The sequence below is a fragment of the Myodes glareolus genome, chromosome 19 (assembly GCF_982192425.1).
Source record: "Myodes glareolus chromosome 19, mMyoGla1.1, whole genome shotgun sequence".
NCBI classification, from domain to species: Eukaryota; Metazoa; Chordata; class Mammalia; order Rodentia; family Cricetidae; genus Myodes; species Myodes glareolus.
The window spans coordinates 63,540,457-63,558,111 of NC_142044.1; positions in this window are offsets into that span (position 1 = coordinate 63,540,457).

The window sequence follows — 17,655 nt, forward strand, 5'->3', positions numbered from 1 at the left end:
TTAAGTTGGAACCTCACAATACCCTTGAGATGCAAATATGGCAGTCATTGTCTTTCCCAGGCTGTAGCATTAAATAACTGTGCCCCAAGAACACAGCTGTGGTAGAAGGGAGTTAAGACTGAGCAGCTCCCATCCTCGCCAGTGACCCAGTTACATCTGCAAAGCCAACTCCAGCAGGCACTTGCCTTGAATGGCGACTGCCCCTCACTTCCAAACTAACCTAACAGCTCCCAAGTTTTATGTTCTAAAGGCATACTGCAATTCTGCTTAGCAATAAAACATATACGTGGGGGCTAGAGAGATGGACCAGTGGTTAAGAGTGTGCATACTCCCGCCGTTTCCAGCCTATAACTCCAGCTCCAGGAGATCCGACGCCCTCTTCTGGCCTCCTGGGGCAGCTGCACTCATACACACATACTCACACAATATACACAATTCAAAACAAAACAAGCCAGGCATGATGCAGCTGGGAGGCAGAGGCCAACCTTGTCTATAGAGCAAATTCCAGGTCAGCCAGTGTTGCATAGTGAAATTGTCTCAGAAAAGAAGAGAAAGGAAAAGAGAGATATTCTTTAAAAGATTATAGCCCCCACAGCACAAAAACATTCACATAGTAACTACTCAGTAAGACCTTTTTTTTTTAAGATTTAATTTAACTTTATTTTATGTGCATTGATGTTTTGCCTGCATGTATGTCTGTGTGAAGTTGTCAGATCTTGGAGTTACAGAATATTGTGAGTGCCATGTGGGTGCTAGAAATTGTACCCAAGTCCTCTGGAAGAACAGCCAGTGCTCTTAACCATGGAGCGATCTCTCCAAGCTTCCAGGAAGTCTTTCTTTAAAAAAACCCGCTGTGAACCAGTCCCCTCCTCCTTCACAAGGCATTTGGCCACTAAGGCAAACACACTAAGTGCTACTCTGGACTCACTTTCCCTTTCCCGGCCCGAGGCGCCCACCGGACTAATCACCACAGGGACACAGGCACATTCCCACTTCCGCGTGGCCTGTGCACACTGCCAGGCTTGGTGCTTCCCCCAGCTCCGTAGCTTGCCAGGTTCGCTCCCCATGTATTGCTCAGATCTCTAACTCACTCTGAAGCCCCCACTTCACCAAGCCCATCGATGCCCACCTCCCAACACAATGCTGAAGACAGGCAACCAAATTCCCCAGTGAGAAGATATGTTAATGAGATTAACATAAATATTCTTAGAGAAAGAGAATGTCAAATGTCAATCTGAGATTAATTTGATAATTTACTTTTGTAGATATTTAAAATTACCTACTATTACTACTATGAAAAATATTTAAGATATTAAGTTTTAAAAGCAAAGTGGAAAAAACTGTGATTTGCTACATTTTAACAAAGAAAAGGGAGCTGGAACATAAATGCCTGGCTAGACTTTAGAGCACAGGGCTGGAGAGAGAGCTCCAAAAGCCGCCACATGACCTGCACACACAGACACCGACACACACGAATAAAAATACATCTTTTCCAAAGGGAATTCTCAAAATAAAAAACCAAACAAGCAGATGTGAAATTGGTGGTGTGGTTGTTTCACAAAATGATTCTACATTAGAGCGCACAGCGCTGGGAACCCGGCCCAGACTGGCCCTCCAACTCCAGATCAGTTCCTGGCAAAATGGAAGACAGAGAAACCAGGACAAAGTAGCCAATCCCCGAGCAGTACACACTCACAACAGACAGACAAACAACAGCAGCAAAGATCATAAACAGCTTCTTTTCTTTTTTGGTTTTTGAAAACAAGTCTTTCTCTGTAGCCCTGGCTGGCCTCCCAGGGGCTGTCTTGCTTCAGCCACCCTGAGAGCAGGATTAGTGTAAGCCACTGCGCAGAGCCGCCTGAGCGGTCTGCAGTCACCATGCACCACTGGTCGCAGCACTCACACTGGGTATTGGCATCTAGGGCGCTGTGTGCTGCGCGGTGACTGACTGTGTGAACTGCTGCCATCCCCAGTGCAGCTGAGAGGGAAGACTCTCAAAGGGTTGGAAATGAGACATGACAGCAGAGACAGAAGGTAAATAAAAAGGCTACGTCTTTCTCACGTGGAACGCGGCAGCGAAAACATACGACACATCCGTTGTCCATAAATAGCTTTAAATTAGTAGATATTTTCAAACTCTGTCCTTTCAAAGGCCTGTAACACATGATCAACCGTAGCTCGAAGTATCATCGGCACCAAGATTATGACCTCTGAAAATATCATTCTCTACTTAAAGGAATCAGAGTTTCTTGATAAAAAAAAAACAAAAAACAGCTGATAGAAGGGCACAGTGGCGTCCACCTTCAACCCCAGCACTTCAGAAGCAGCACAGGACTATCTGTGACTGTTACAGGCCAGCCAGGCCCACACAGTCAGACCCTCGAAAAACAAAACAAAACAAAAATTGGCCGGCTACAGGTCTGGAACGTGTTTGAACCCTCCCGTTTTAACAGTAAGAAAGCAAGAAGAACAGCAGATACACGGCCACGGGCACCAGCAGCCGCCGTGGAGGGTCCTTGCCAACCACACAGTAACCTGCGCTTCAGTGTGGATAGGACCTTCAGTAGACTATGCAGAACAAATAAGCTAAGATCCGTGAGTCTGTGCACTGTAACATCTAACAAGAAGCATTGCCTGGCTTGTGCAGGGCCCTGGGTTTCACACACACACATACACACGTTCACGCACACACTTACTTTAACTAACCAGCCATCGTTGAAGGACAGTGCTAACAAGGCAACTCTTCACTTGGAAAGGTGACAGCTTGTCTAGGCTCTCTTCCACGTGTACTAGAGCAACGAGAAAGGCTTTTCATTACAGAATAAATAATATATATACATATATACATATATATATATGTATATATATTGGTTTTTGTTTTTTGCCTACTACACTATGCAGATCTACGCTGGACGGTGGAGACTGTGTGTGGGTCGTTCTGCAGGCCACCAGGTGGCTCTGACCGACGGTCACAGAACTACATGCTGTACCGGGCCGGGAATCGAACTCGGGTCCTTGGGCGGGGCAGTCAGGCGCTCTGCCCCCTGAGCCGTCTCTCCGGCTAAAAAATATTTTTTAAAAAATTCCCAAACACCACTTTAAAACCCCTGGTGGACCGCACAGGCCTTCAGTGGCTGCCAGCGTGGCAACGAAAACCAGTGAACTACTGGGGACTGCGGTATAAATTGTCCCTGAATCTGATAAAGCATCTAAACCCAAATACCAATTTACTGAGAATACAGGGTTTTCACAGGGCTTCACAGGAAACAACACCACGGAATACAGTCAGCAACACTGGACCCCGTCCACTCAGCCGTGTGCCAGTCAGCACAGCGTCATTAGCACTGGGATCACGGCTCTCACACCATTTTCTGCTACAGAAAACTTAAGCAGGTTAAAAGAAACAATGAGCCTATTAGATTTTTATTCAAACCATTAGCTGTTTCTTTTAAAAACTTATGCAGGGCCAGAAAGGCAAAGGCTCAGCAGGTAAAGGCTCAGCAGGTAAAGGCCCTGTCACCAAGCCTGACAGCCTGAGCTCAATCCGTGAGACGGACCCGCAGGATGGAAAGAAAACTGACTCTCCCAAGTTGTCTTCTGACCTCTACATGGGCACCATGGCATGTGTGTGTGTGCACAAGCATACAAAACAAGTAGATAAAAAAACATAATTTTAAAATATATCTAGAAGCCGGGCGGTGGTGGCACACACCTTTAATCCTAGCACTTGGGAAGCTGAGGCAAGGATCAATGGGTTCCACACCAGCCTGGGCGATGGCGTACACAGTCAGACCCTGTTCAAAAGCAAGGTCTGCACAGCTATTGGGATGGCCAAGAATCCAGGACACTAGTAACAACAGACCTCCCTCTTTGCTGTTGGGGAGAAACACAATTTTGCAGCCACACTAGAAGACAGTTTCTTCCAAAAGCAAATTCTTACTTTATAAATCAGTGTTGATAGTTACTACCCAAAACTTTATTATTATTGTTATTATTATTATTATTATTTTGGCGATGGTGGCACACACCTTTAATCCCAGCACTCAGGAGACAGAGGCAGGCAGATCTCTGTGAGTTCAAGTCCAGCCTGGTCTATAGAGCAAGTTTCAGGACAGCCAGGACGTATTACACAGAGAAACCCAGTCGTAAAAAGTTTCAAATCCACACAAAAACCTGAACATAGATGTTTACAGAAGTTTTATTCATAATTGCTAAAATTTAGAAGCAACCAAGATGTCCTTCTTGGTGAACAGATAAACTGTGCTACATCTAGACAATGGAGTAGTGTTGGCACAACAAAGAAATAAACTATTAAGTCATGAGAAGATGAATGCCTTAAATACATTTTATTAAGTGAAAGAAGCCAAAGCAAGAAGACCATGAGGCCCTGCAGATACAAGATGGTGGGGGAGAGCTGGCCTGGCATGCATGAGGCCCTGCAGATACAGGACGGTGGGGGAGAGCTGGCCTGGCATGCATGAGGCCCTGTGCTCCATCTCTAGCACTGCATAGAGAGGAGAAAAGAAAACTGGGAAAGAATTATTAACTCTCCATAAACTTTTAACCCAGTGTGGTAGCACACTCCTGTAACCTCAGAACTCAGGAAGCCGAGGCAGGACAATCACTAGTTCTAGGGAAGTTGGGTTTGGGGAGTTTTGTTGTTTTTAAGAAAGAGAGAGAAGAAGAAGAAGAAGAAGAAGAAGAAGAAGAGGAAGAGGAAGAGGAAGAGGAAGAGGAAGAGGAAGAGGAAGAGGAAGAGGAAGAGGAAGAAGAAGAAGAAGAAGAAGAAGAAGAAGAAGAAGAAGAAGAAGAAGAAGGGGGGGAGTGGAGGGGAGGGGAAGGGAGGGGGGGAGGGGAGGGGAGGGGAAGGGAGGGGAGGGGAGGGGAGGAGAGGAGAGGAGAAGAAAGGAAAGGAAAGAAAGAAAATTCCATGTACTAAATAATTCCAGCCCTGTGATATTCAGGAAAAGACAAAGCTATGGAAACAATAAAAAAGAAGAATGTAGGGGCTGGAGAGATGGCTCAGAGGTTAAGAGCACTGACTGCTCTTCCAGAGGTCCTGAGTTTAAAATTCCCAGCAATCACATGGTGGCTCACAACCATCTATAATGAGATCTGGTGCCCTCTTCTGGCATGCAAGCACACATGGAAGGAATGTTGTATACATAATAAATAAATAAATAAATCTTTAAAAAAAAAAAGAAGAACGTACTGGTTGTGGCGGTGCATATCTTTAATCCCAGCACTCAGGAGGGCCGAGGCAGGCAGATTTCTGTTTGTTATTTTACTGATTTTATTAAGCTATACATTTTTCTCTGCTCCCCTCCTTTCCTCCCCCTCCCTTCTCCCCTCGCCCATGAACCTCACACTCCCAATTTACTCAGGAGATCTTGTATTTTTCTACTTCCCATGTAGATTAGATCTATGTAAGTAAATCTCTCTTAGGGTCATCGTTGTTGTCTAGATTCTCTGGGGTTATAAATTGTAGGCTGGTTTTTCTTTGCTTTATGTCTAAAAGCCACTTATGAGTGAGTACATTTTATATTTGTGTTTCTGGGTCTGGGATACTCACTCAATAGGGTTTTTTCTAGATCTAACCATTTGAACTGTGAGTTCAAGGCCAGCCTGGCCTACAGAGTGAGTTCCAGGATAGCCAAGGCTACAGGGAGAAACCCTGTCTGGAAACCCCCCATCCCCCCACCAAAAAAGAAGACGAGCTGGGGGAGGAGCTAAAAGGTCACACACAGAGCATTTGGGGGCAAGGTAATGAGTCTGCATAGTCTAAGCATGGCCCCATGTCATCAAACATCTGTCCAAGCCTACAGAATGCCCTGCACTAAGGCATCACCCTAGTGCAAGCTACGGACTTAGCACAAAAAGTTGCTCTGCTGGGGAAGTGGATAATAAGAGGGCAGGCAGGGGGTGGGACAGGGACAGAAGAGAATGTTCTGAGCCTTCTGTAGTGTACTGTGAAAAGAAAGCTGTTTGCTGCAAAGTCTCTAAAATCACAACAAAAATGGGACATATGGGCCAAGTGCCAATGGGAATGGTGACGAGGACACTCGTGGCACGCGAAGACTGCCTCCCTTTGGACGATGGGCTGATGCTGTGCAGGCCTTGGAGTGTAGAGACACACTGAAGAAGTTTCAGATGAAGCTAATGTTTCAGAGCCAAGCATGATGTTCACACTTGTAATCACAGATGAGGCAAACAGACCGCCATGAGTTCAAAGCCAGCCTGGGCTCCAGAGTGAGAACCAGGCCTGGGAGGCTGCACAGAAAAGACCCTGGAGAAGGGTGGCAGGGAGAGGAGGAAGGAAAAGACTGAAATTGGCCTATATAGTATTTCTTTGTTTTGACACAGGGTTTTTCTGCTTAACAGCCCTAGCTGTCCTGGAACTTGTTCTATAGACCACGCTGGCCTCAGACTCACAGAAATCCCCCTGCCTCTGCCTCCTCAGTGCAGGGATTAAAGGCCTGCCCACTATGGCACAGATGACCTTCAGATGCACCTCCGTACCTCCCTCAGCCCCATATGATGAACACGATTTCCAGCGCGCAGCAGCTCTACTTGCACATAAGCTGCAGAGTCCACATCTTCCCTGCAGAACCATTTTCTGTTCTCTTTTGTGCTGCACGAGGGGCTGGGGACCACTTTTTAGTGGAAAAACAACTGGCTTTATTCCCATGCTATCTGCTTACCTAGCTTATCTTTCAGGTCCCAAATTTCCCCTCCCTCCCGCTCTCCCTCCCTTCTTGCCTTCTTGATTTGTTTTTTAAGACAGAGTCTCAGTATGTAGCCCCGGTTAGCCTGAAATTCAGAAATCCACCTGCCTCTGCTGGGCTTAAAGGAATGTACCACCACACTCCGCATGGAAACACATTGTCATCCTTGAGTGTCCCCTAGAGCCCAGCACAGTGGCCTACACTGAACCCAGCATGCACCCCTGTAAGCTCCAGGACCAGTGTCACTTCCTGCCCAGGACAATGCCCAGCACGTGACAAGTAACTTCCAACAAGCAACATTAGTTTCTGAACGTGTGTGTGTGTGTGTGTGTGTGTGTGTGTGTGTGGTTTCTCTGTACACCTTTGGAGCCTGTCCTGGAACTTGCTCTGTAGACCAGGCTGGCCTCGAATTAACAGAGTTCCACCTGCCTCTGTCTCCCAACTTCTGGGATTAAAGATGTGTGCCACTACCACCTGGCCTGCTTTCTAAACTCTTTGTGATGTTATCATATAGTCTCTTGAAGCCATGTATAATTTTATATAGAGGTAATTATTAATGTTGACTACCAAGCTACTATCCAGCTAGAGCTAGTCTCCAAGCTGATATTTTAATATCCAGCATCACTTATAATAGTTGGTACCATCTCAGCAGACAGCTGGCATAGCACAGAACGAGGGGCAAATATGGAGAGAGAGGAAGAGAGGTAGAACTTACAGATTTATCTAAGACTATAAATTAAGAGCGGCTGGAAGGAGGGCAGGGAAGGGCTAACTGATACAAATATATTATAATCTCAAAGAATAAAATTAATTATAACAATTTAAAAAATACATCTTCAACATTATATGTACATATACATATCTATATGTGTGTATTATGTGTATGTGTATGTATGTATGTATGCAGTTATGCATGGAGAGAGAGAGAGTAAAGTCAACTATTGGAAAACTTCAAGCTTCCTTATCTTGGTTACCCACAGCTGAGCTCACTCACAGAGGAGCAGTCACTGTCCGCATCCAGTAGCAGCTGGAACGCTGAAAAGGCCACACTAGAATGTAAATGTGCATCCTGGCTCACATAAACTAATGTTTAAAAAATAAAAGAAAAAATAATTATAACTAATTCACAGAAATTTAGACAGAATGGATATCTGATTGTATTCCTTTATTTATAATTTGTTGTTGAGACAGGGTCTTTCTATGTAACTCTGGATGTCCTGGAACTTGTTATGTAGACCACCCTGGCTTTGAACTCACAGAGATCTGCCTGCCTCTCAAGTACTTTTTAAGGTATGGTAATTGTTTGGAAGTTCCAACCCAGCCCCCTCTCCTGGGAGTTGTCTCAGTCCAGACTCCAGCTCCAAGGCCACCAAGCAATGATCCTCCCCAGAGATGCTCAAGACCACTCCCACAGGATATTTAAACTGCCCCACAGAGACAGCCTTCCTGTCTCCTCTCTGGGGGGCTGGAATGCCACCTGGGAGCGCTGGCATCCACTAAACCCGGGCTTTCTCTACTTGGGTTTGCTCTGATTTAGATTATTGCATCAGCACAGAGCTTATCAGGCCGCAGACACTTTTCAGTTAATCATCTTGTGATGTGCTATCAATACATCAGTACATTTGAAAAAGCGCCCTTCAGCTGGTATTTGGAGACTGGAGAGAGACAGAGAAGAAACAAGATGTGTGTTCATTGTTGACGCCAAGTCATGGGTACAGGATGATTCACTATGCAAATGTTTCTCCTTCGATATACATTTGAAATGTTCCCCAAATTTCAAGCATATGCCATCATTGTCTGAAACTGTTAAATTTAAAAGAAAAGAAAGACTGGGCCTCTTGGTCTATGCTCGCTGTGGGGGCCACAGGGCCGGTTATATTTGCCTCTTCCACCCTCACTGTCCACAGAAAGCAAGATTTACCAACTTGGAGTCCATGAATTTCTAGAATACTTGTGGATGCTTCAGAGGAGGGGGCGGTATGTGTGCATGTACGTTTGGTGGTGTGGGGGCTGCCCACGACTTTTACCAGAGTCTCAGTGGGGCTTGTGACTCGAGAAAGATCATATTCACAAGAAGCACGCACCTAAGAGAAAAGGAGAGGGGTGGCAGGAGGAAGGAAGTAGTGAAGTGGGAGGAAAAAACCTTTAAAGTAATCCTCTTTATATATTTCCTTTGAATGGCTTATGGATGATGCCTCCTATTAAGCCTGAATTGGAGGGTCCCAGGGATTAGTTAAGAGAGGAGGTGGCTAATTCAACTAAGGCTTTGACACTGGGATGCTAGAGAGAGAGTCAGTTAGTTGCTAAGCACTTGCTGTTCATATAGAGAACCAGAGTTTGATGCCCAGCACCCAAATCAGGCAGCTTAGAATCAACCACCAAGAACTCCAGCTCCAGGGGATCTGACACCCTCTTCTGGCCTCCACAGGCATGTGTGCTTGCAAGTGTATGTGTGCACAAGCACACACACACACACACACACACACACACACAAACAAAAATTATAATAAACTTTTAAAATTAAATCATTGACATTGCATGGCATGTCTTGAGAGATAAAGTACTGTTATAATCCTTAAAAAAATGGTCTTTTCCAGGAGAAAGCTCCCCAAACTAGTCATCCAACACCGAGAGGTCAGCTCTGAGAGTACATATATACAGCTGACATGTAGACCAAGCAGGCTGTATTTATATACTCTGCGTGTATCTGTGTTAACAATTAAAGAAAAACAGACCATGATTTGAGAAAGAGAGCAAGAGAGTGCATGAAAGGAAAGAAAAGGGGAGCTATGACGTAACTATACTATAATTTCAAAATATAAAAAGTATTACTAAAGAAAATGAATGAAGCTAGACACAGTGACACATCTTTAATCCTAGTACTCAGGAAGCACAGACAGGTGATCTCTAAGTTCAAGATCAACCTGATCTACAAACTGAGTTCCAGTACAGTCACGACTACACAGTGAGACCCTGTCTCAAGAAAAAAAAAAAATGAGTCAGATTTTGGTAAATTAAAGCCTTGCTTCCAGTAATGAACAAATAAAAAGACAAAACCAGGGCTAATTATTACATAATGCCCCAACTCCTAGACACAGCCAAGAAGACACAGCAGGGAGAATGAAGATTGTGGGCACGGGCCACTTACAACCCCTTCTAGACACACTGCCCCTGCTGGCTATTCTGGACGTGTGCCCAAATGAACTCCATCCCTCTTCTGGTAAGAGCGTCCCAACTTTATCTCAAACACCTCTTCCATCTCCACCCCACCCCATGGAGCCAATGTTTGCAGTCTTCAGCTGCGGCGGTCCCCCTCACCCCAACCATCATTCGCACCCAGAACAACATCAAGAAAGCCTTTGCTGCGTGCTGCTGCAGAGTGAGCTCCAGGTCCGCACAGAGGACAGCCTCAGCCCTACCTCCTGGGTTTCTACTCAACCAAAAACAGGAACTAATTTCAGCGAAAGGCTTACTTACGCCTACCAGTTTTGCTACAGATATTACCTTACTTAATCTTCACCATGGTCCTAAATCAAGGCAAAGTAAGATCTCACAGGAGCCAAGAGGGGTCACAAGGTTCAAGTTTTGTTATTAATCGTGTATCAATAGTGCCCAAAGCAAAGAAACTGGTCATTTTTGAAAGTTCCAGAAAACTAATTATGGATTCATACCCACAGTGAGACCAGCTTGAGATTCACACCATCTTCCCAAGCCATCAGTGCCCGGAACCTTACAGACCCAAGGGTCCTTTAGCTCAGCAGCTCTCCAGCCATTTCCCAGTCCCTGGTCCATCTGCCTCTTCACTCCAGAACGTCTGGATTCTGGCCCCTCAGTGGACGCCTGGCCGCTGAACCTGACCCAGCTCTCTACGTTTCTTGTGGCATATCCAAGTTTGGCTTAGAACAAAAGAAGCCAAAGAAGAGATCTTTTGGGTGGCTTTTTGTAACGGAAGAGCGGTACAATTCTCAAGCAGGAACTCTGTGAATGACAGCAATGTGCCTGCCACACACTGAAAGGTTGGACATGCCTGGGGGCCTTCACTAACTTCCTCACTGCCTACAAACACTGGTCCACAAGGCCTGTGGCAGGAGTCGCGAGCCATGAGCTGTCCTGGCCCTCTCATCCTCCAGCAGTTTGCTAGGAAATGAGACTCCACAGTGGCTCTGTGATTCTTCCCTTGAACCCCATTCAGAGTCGCTCCTATTTCACACAGACTTGGCGAATAATGGCTCTTGTAGAGATGTTCATCTAATCCCCAGTGATCTGAGAGTTTGTGACTTTACTGGCAAAAGAGAATTAAGACTAAAACTACAGGTCACATCACTGATCAACTGACCTTCCAAGAAGTCTGCTGAAAATTATGTAAACTCCAAAGTAACTTCCTGTAGTCAAAAGCATTGTAAAGCCAGGTGTGGTAATACATGGTTTGTACTCCAGCACGTGGGAGACTGAAGCAGCAAGATCACAAGGTCAAGGTTAGCCTGGTCTACACAAAGTGAATTCCAGGCCAGCCTGACATACACAGTGAATTCTAGGCCAGACTTGGCTACACCGGGATCCTTTCTTTCTGAGGTTGCTGAGATGGTTTGTTAGGTAGGAGCACTGGTTGCTTTTGCCAAGGACTTGGGTTTAGTTCTCAGCACCCACATAATTGTTCATCACCACCTGTAACTACAGTTCCAGAGAATTCAATGCCTTCTTCTGGTCTCTGTGGTAACTGTACATACATGAAGCATCCACATACATGCAAGGAAAACTCTTAGCCATGTAAATATTTTCCAAAAAATCATCCACAAACAAAAGAGGCAGAGAAGTGGAATCAGAGAGGACGATTTGAGGGAAAAAAATTTGGCCTTTAAGACATGATTTCTGGCCCCGAGGCAGGAAGAAGAGGGAGGAAATGACGAGCCAAAGAACATGGGCAAGTCTCAATCTAACAAGACGGGAAGAAACAAAGAGACTGTCCTGAGGCTTCCAGAGCCACAGCCCTGGCGATGGCTTATGCTTACAAGCAAAGGCATCAGACTCTCACTGCAGAACTGTTCCCATGTAAACATATGTTGTTTGAGACACTCTGCCTCTGGTAATGTCACGGAAGCAGTAAGAGGCTAGTGCACTGTATGTATTTTGACTCCCTAACTACCACAGCTAGTGTGAACTTGTTCTTACCTTATGGGAAATGACCGAGGCTCCATTATCTAAGGTGCGCTGCTGTAACCTAGCAGCGGATTTAGAGCCGACTTGCTGCTTTTCCTTGTGTTGATGACTACAGGCCCTGGTTACCCTGCCAGGGCAGACAGCACCGAGATGGTTATCTAAGGCTCCTAGGGAGCAAACGTACAGCCTGAGCTGCCCCCGTTTTCTGCCCACGGCTCTGCTTGGCCCACAGCTCTCCTAAAAGCTTCCCAGCAGAGCTGGCAGAGCACGGCAGAGGGTACCAACAGGTTCTCATGCCACCCCGCCTGCGAGGAGAGGACGGGGTCTAGCTTGTTCTTCTGCAATGAGGTGACGGGGCAAACTTCCATCTAGGACGGGCACTTTTGTTCGGTAGTGTCGAGCAAATTCTTACCATCTGCTTACCACACACTGACCACGGCCTTGGGGGCCGATCTGTGCTCCCTGGGGCCACTCACTCACTTGTTCAGCAGACATGTGCTGTGTTACGTGTGCCAAAGTCAATGAACACTAGAAGCCACAGCTCCTTCGGGAATCTTGTCCTGCAAGTTTGCTCCCGGTCTACCATAAGAGACGGGGATGCTCTTCCAGTGGCTGTACTCCTCAGACATCGCCCACACACCAGGGTTCGGCACCATCTCCTGGCTGCTTGTGTAGCCAGAGTCCCACACAGCCTAGGCTGGCCTTGAACTGTCTATGTAGCCAACATCAACTGTGAACTTTTTTTCTAGATTTGTGTGTATGAGTGATTTACCTGCATGTATGTGTGTGCACTACTTGTGTGCCCAGTTTGAGAAGAAGGCATCAGAGTCCCTGGAACTGGAGTTATGTTACGAGCCACCGTGTGGGTGCTGGGAATTGAACTAGGGTACTCTGCAAGAGCAACAAGTGTTTTAACTGCTGATCCATCTTTTTTTAAGTATTACACCGTGTGTGTGTGTGTGTGTGTGTGTGTGTGTGTAGTATATGCAGGCATGTGCCTGCCATGGTGTACCTATCAAGGTCAGAGGACAACTCTGTCGAGTCTGTCTCTTCCTACCTTTATGCAGGTCCTACAATTCAAACTCAAGCGGTCATTCTTGTCCAAAAGTGTTCCATCCATTGTACCATCTCCCTGGCTTTGACCTTGAACTAGTTCTCGTGCTTCTACAAGTGCTGGGATCACAGCCATTTGCTCCTATGCCCGTCTCCGGGGTTTGGAGTTGGTATTCTACAAAGCGTTCTAGCACTGCCGCACATAAAAGCTAGGCTTCCTTGCTTCCCTTGCCAATATTTCCACGCTCCCTGGACGTCCAACCGATGCCCTCTGTCCACTGTCTCCACGCTCCCTGGACATCCCACTGATGCCCTTCTGTCCACTGTCTCCATGCTCCCTGGACGTCTAGTGATGCCCAGCACTACCTTACGTGGATGCTGCGATGTCCAGCCTCCCAGTCCTTCCAGCACTTCCTTCTGGTCAGTTCTGAAAGTGCTGTTCAGCGGAACTGTGAGGCTGTCGGATGTTCCAGCACAAAGCAGGGCTTTCCCTAAAGCTGTCTGGTTGCCTTCCTCTATTACTCCCCACTTGTAAGGGCTTCTCAACTCCTAAAATGTCAGTAACTCCTCAGAGAGCTTAGAGAGATGGATGATGCAGGCCACGTTGACACAGCCTGCATCATGCCAGCAGCCTCGGGCTGGCCTCGCTCACTGCAGCCAGCTGTACTCTAATGCACTCCTTGTGTGCCTTCCCAAGCCCTTCTGGTGCTCACTCAGGGCCAGGCGCTGCTCCAGGTGGCAAGACAACAGCTGTGGTAACGCACAGTAGTTGAGGGCACAGCCTTTGGAGAGCAGCGACTCTGCCCTTTCTGGAAGTCCCTTCACCTCACTGCATCTCCATTTCTTTATTTAAGCACTGAGAACAATACAGGTGCATAATTCTCAGGACCACAGAAAAAGTTAACTGGGATATGAGGTTGGGTGGTCCAGCGACAGAGTGCGTGCTTGGTATGTGTGAGGCTCGGGTGCAATCCTCAGTGCTGTAACTAAAGAGAAGGTGAGCATGAGAACACGTGGAAAGCAGCCAGCATGGTGCCCGGCACACAGAAAGCGCTCCCTGCTCACACAGCAACAACGGGAAGATCGGGCAAATGGCAGGAGCAGAGTGGAGACATGGGAGCACCTGGCGGGCTGTGTGGGCAGAGGAGACCGCGTGGCAAATCCTGGTGGAGCTCCATGGAACCAGCTTTGAAGGCCAGAATGGAATTTCCTCAGAGAAGAGGAGGGAAAGTTTCTGCAGCTAACCTGAGCAAAGGCATCAAAGAAGGGGGAGCTGATGTGTGAGCCACTAACTGCCGTCTACTGCTTCGTGCAAATCCTGTCAGTAGACCACGAGCTCCTAAGAGAAAGACTTCAGCCTCGGCCTCCCGAGCCGTCCCCTCCTCAGCAGCCAAGCACTAATGGGACACTGGGCGATGTATGAGACAGGGTCACCTGCGCGCCCTGCCCTCCTGAAACTTCTCCCCAAGAAGACAGCAGGACATCAAAACAAGAACACTCACACACAGTGTGCTAGGGAGGAACACGAAGAGGATCCTACGGAGCAGTGTGACTCAGGTTGGAGGTCAGGGGAAGCCATTCTTCAGGAGATACAAATGAGTCATGAGGACACCAGGCTGGAAGTGTGTCCTAGAAAGAGGACACATCCCTGCGCTGTAAGGGAGCTGGGCATACTAAGGAAGCACAAAGCAAGCCAGAGTCGGAGTGCACGGTGAGAGAGAAGGGCAGGCCGGGCAGGGTGGGCAAAGCTTCAGTCATGTCGAACCTTGGTAAGCCACTGCAGAGTTTGGATTTTTTTCTAAAATTCACCAAGAAGCTGCTGGCAGGTGTCAGGTGAGGACATGATCTGGCTTGCATTTCTAAACCCCGCAGGCTACACGCTGGAGCCTGGCTGTAGAGAGCCATCAAAGGGAAGGGCCAGAGTCCACCCGAGAAAACTCTAGTCTTGGGATGGGGATGCGATGCCTGGAACCTCTCTGCTTCCATCAAGTCACACAATCTCCTCTCTTTGTAAGGTCCAGCTCTCTCAGTTGAGCACGCAGGGGGCTTGGCCACTAAGGTCACTGCCCATTGGTTGATTGTGTCTCCTCCAGGCCATTCCCATTTCCTTTTCCCTTTCAGCCCCCACTCTCCTCCCCTTCCAAAATCTCAAGTTCCTGTGTCTAATGCCTGACTTCACCAGGACCTGCTGGCTCCTCCCTTTTTTCTCCCCACTCCACGACCCACAAAGTATCTTAGCTCAATGTAAAGAACATATTTATTGTCTGTTCGGAAACCCAAACCACAGACCATTAGCAGGTGACTAAGTGGGACTATGTACTGGCCATAACCTGCATACATTCTACATGTTAGACACAGGGTCTGCTCACACATCCCAGCCCGATCGCCCACAACAGTCAGAGAAATCTTTCAACAGAGGAAATCTGATCAGGACTAAAGCTCATCAATGACTGCTCTTGGTCCTCAGGTAAAAATATCAGCTTCTTCAGCGGGGACCACAGTGTCTCACTATGCTAGGAACCCAGAAGACACCCCGCCATTTCCTCGTTGCTCCCTGTGGCTCCACCATATATCCTTGCAGAACGCGCCCCATCTCTGCTCCAGGACTGTTGTACATCCTCCTCTCTGCTTCCGAGTTCTCTGACCTCCCCTTTTCTTCAGCTGGTAGTCATTCTTCAGATCTTTGCCCACATTTTCTTCTTAGAAAAATCTACGATGTGCGTCAATGTACACTCACAGGACGGTCTGAGATGCTGTCCAAGCACCTGATTTTATAACAACACATTTCCTTGTGCAGACCTTTTGAGACAGAGTCTCATTATGTAGTCTATGTGAACCCCAAACACATGATCCTCCTGCCTCAGGATCCTAGTACTAGGACCATGGTATTTTGTGTGAAATGAAGATAGCGCCATGGGTGATGTGCTTTTCTCACAGAATACAGACCTGGATGCAGATCCCAGCACCGGTGGAAGCAGCCAGCATGTGCTTGTCTGTAAGCCCAGCACTGGGTTTGGGGGTGGGGCAAGTGGATTGGGGGAGACAAGCAGATCCCAGGGGCTCACTGGCCAGCTACAATCGCTCCAGGTTCAGTGCAAGAAAATGTTTTCAGTAAATAAAGACAGAGTGATAAAGACAGCAGTTATCAAACTCTGGACACACACACACACACACACACTTCTTACTTTAGGCTGGGGATATGGCTCAGCAGTAGGGTGTCTGCCTTTAAGTTAGAAGGCAGTCCATCCCCAGCATCCCCAAAGGCAACACAAACAAAGCTAATTCTCCTCCTTTCCCACCAGCTGGGAGGAGCAAGGCCTTGGCCTCTTTTTGCTTCTGTCTCCCAAACAGAAACTGACTATAACATGGCATGGCATGAGATCAGATATGGAAAGATTTCCCAAAAATCTTACATCTATTTATTTTGGTGACTGGCAAGCAAATACTACTGCCAGGAAAGAAGAGAAGTAGGGAGTGTCACACCCACATCGCAACACACAGGAAGTTTTCCCTGCCTTTCCCAGACCCCACTACCATGTCAACCCGGCATTTGCTTCCCAGACCCACCACCCTTCTGCAACAGCATCGTCTCGGTTCCCTTCCCTCCTTCAAATCCTCTTTCCAGGGCAGCAATCACACCTGATCCGGGTTTCACAAGAAGTGTGTGTGTGTGGGGGGGTGAAATTCAAAAAGCTACTACTCGCTTATTAGGGCTCACACAATAAACCGTGTTTCACAGAGTCCTTAAAACAGCCCTGTGAAGTAAACCGTACAAACATCACTATTTCCATTTTAATAGGTGGGGAAACTGAGGTTCAAAGAGGCAAGTAGCTCGCACAAGATGAGAAAGCCTATAAGAAACAGACTGGGATTTGAACCCACACACTCTTAAAACCTTGTCTAATGCTTCCTAATATTAGCCGCCCCTGCAGTTCCAGCACCAACTACTTAAGGCTGGTGGTATCGTTCCTGACCCTTCACCACTTCCCTGGTCCACGTGCAATCCCTACTCAGAACTTATCGGCTATCTGGACAGCAGGGCGGGGATACATATAGCCGGCCACATTCTCGGGGGTCTTTGAAAGGCTTCCTCTTAGCCACGGAGGAACCAGAATAAAAACACAAAGACCCGCGAAGGTCCCCGGATACCCTCTCGTCCACCTACGGTAGAGCAAGGCAAGGCCAGAAGCCGGAGTCTGCCGCCAAAGGGGACCCGCGGACAGAGGTCACTGCTCTGGCGGCACCCGGTTCGGCCCAAGGTCAACCTCCCCGGCAGCCCGGAGCGCCCTCTGGCGTCCCACGCGAGCCTCCCCCGGCTCTCGAGGACACGCCCGGAGCCCCGGCTGGAACCGGAGCCGGGCGGTGGGCACCCGACCCAGGCTAAGCCAGGGAGGAGCGGGAGGCGGGGCTCACCTGATAGCTGAGGACAGTCCGGCTCGTTGTACCGGCGGGCATGGCCGGGCGGAGCCCGGTCTCGCCGGTGGGTTCCAGGTTGAGCAGCAGCAGTCCTCGCGGGGACCCCAACCCTGAAGCACATGGTCAACCATCAACCGGAGCCACCTTTATAGCCACCAGCCGGCGAGGCGCCCGCCACAGCCAATCAGAGAGCGGCCCGAGCAGCCAATCAGAGCGCGGAGCATGGGCGGACGCTGTCCGGCGGTACCCTGAGCTACCAGGAAGAGGGGAGGAGGGCGCCAGAGAGCCAACCCCTCCCAGGGCC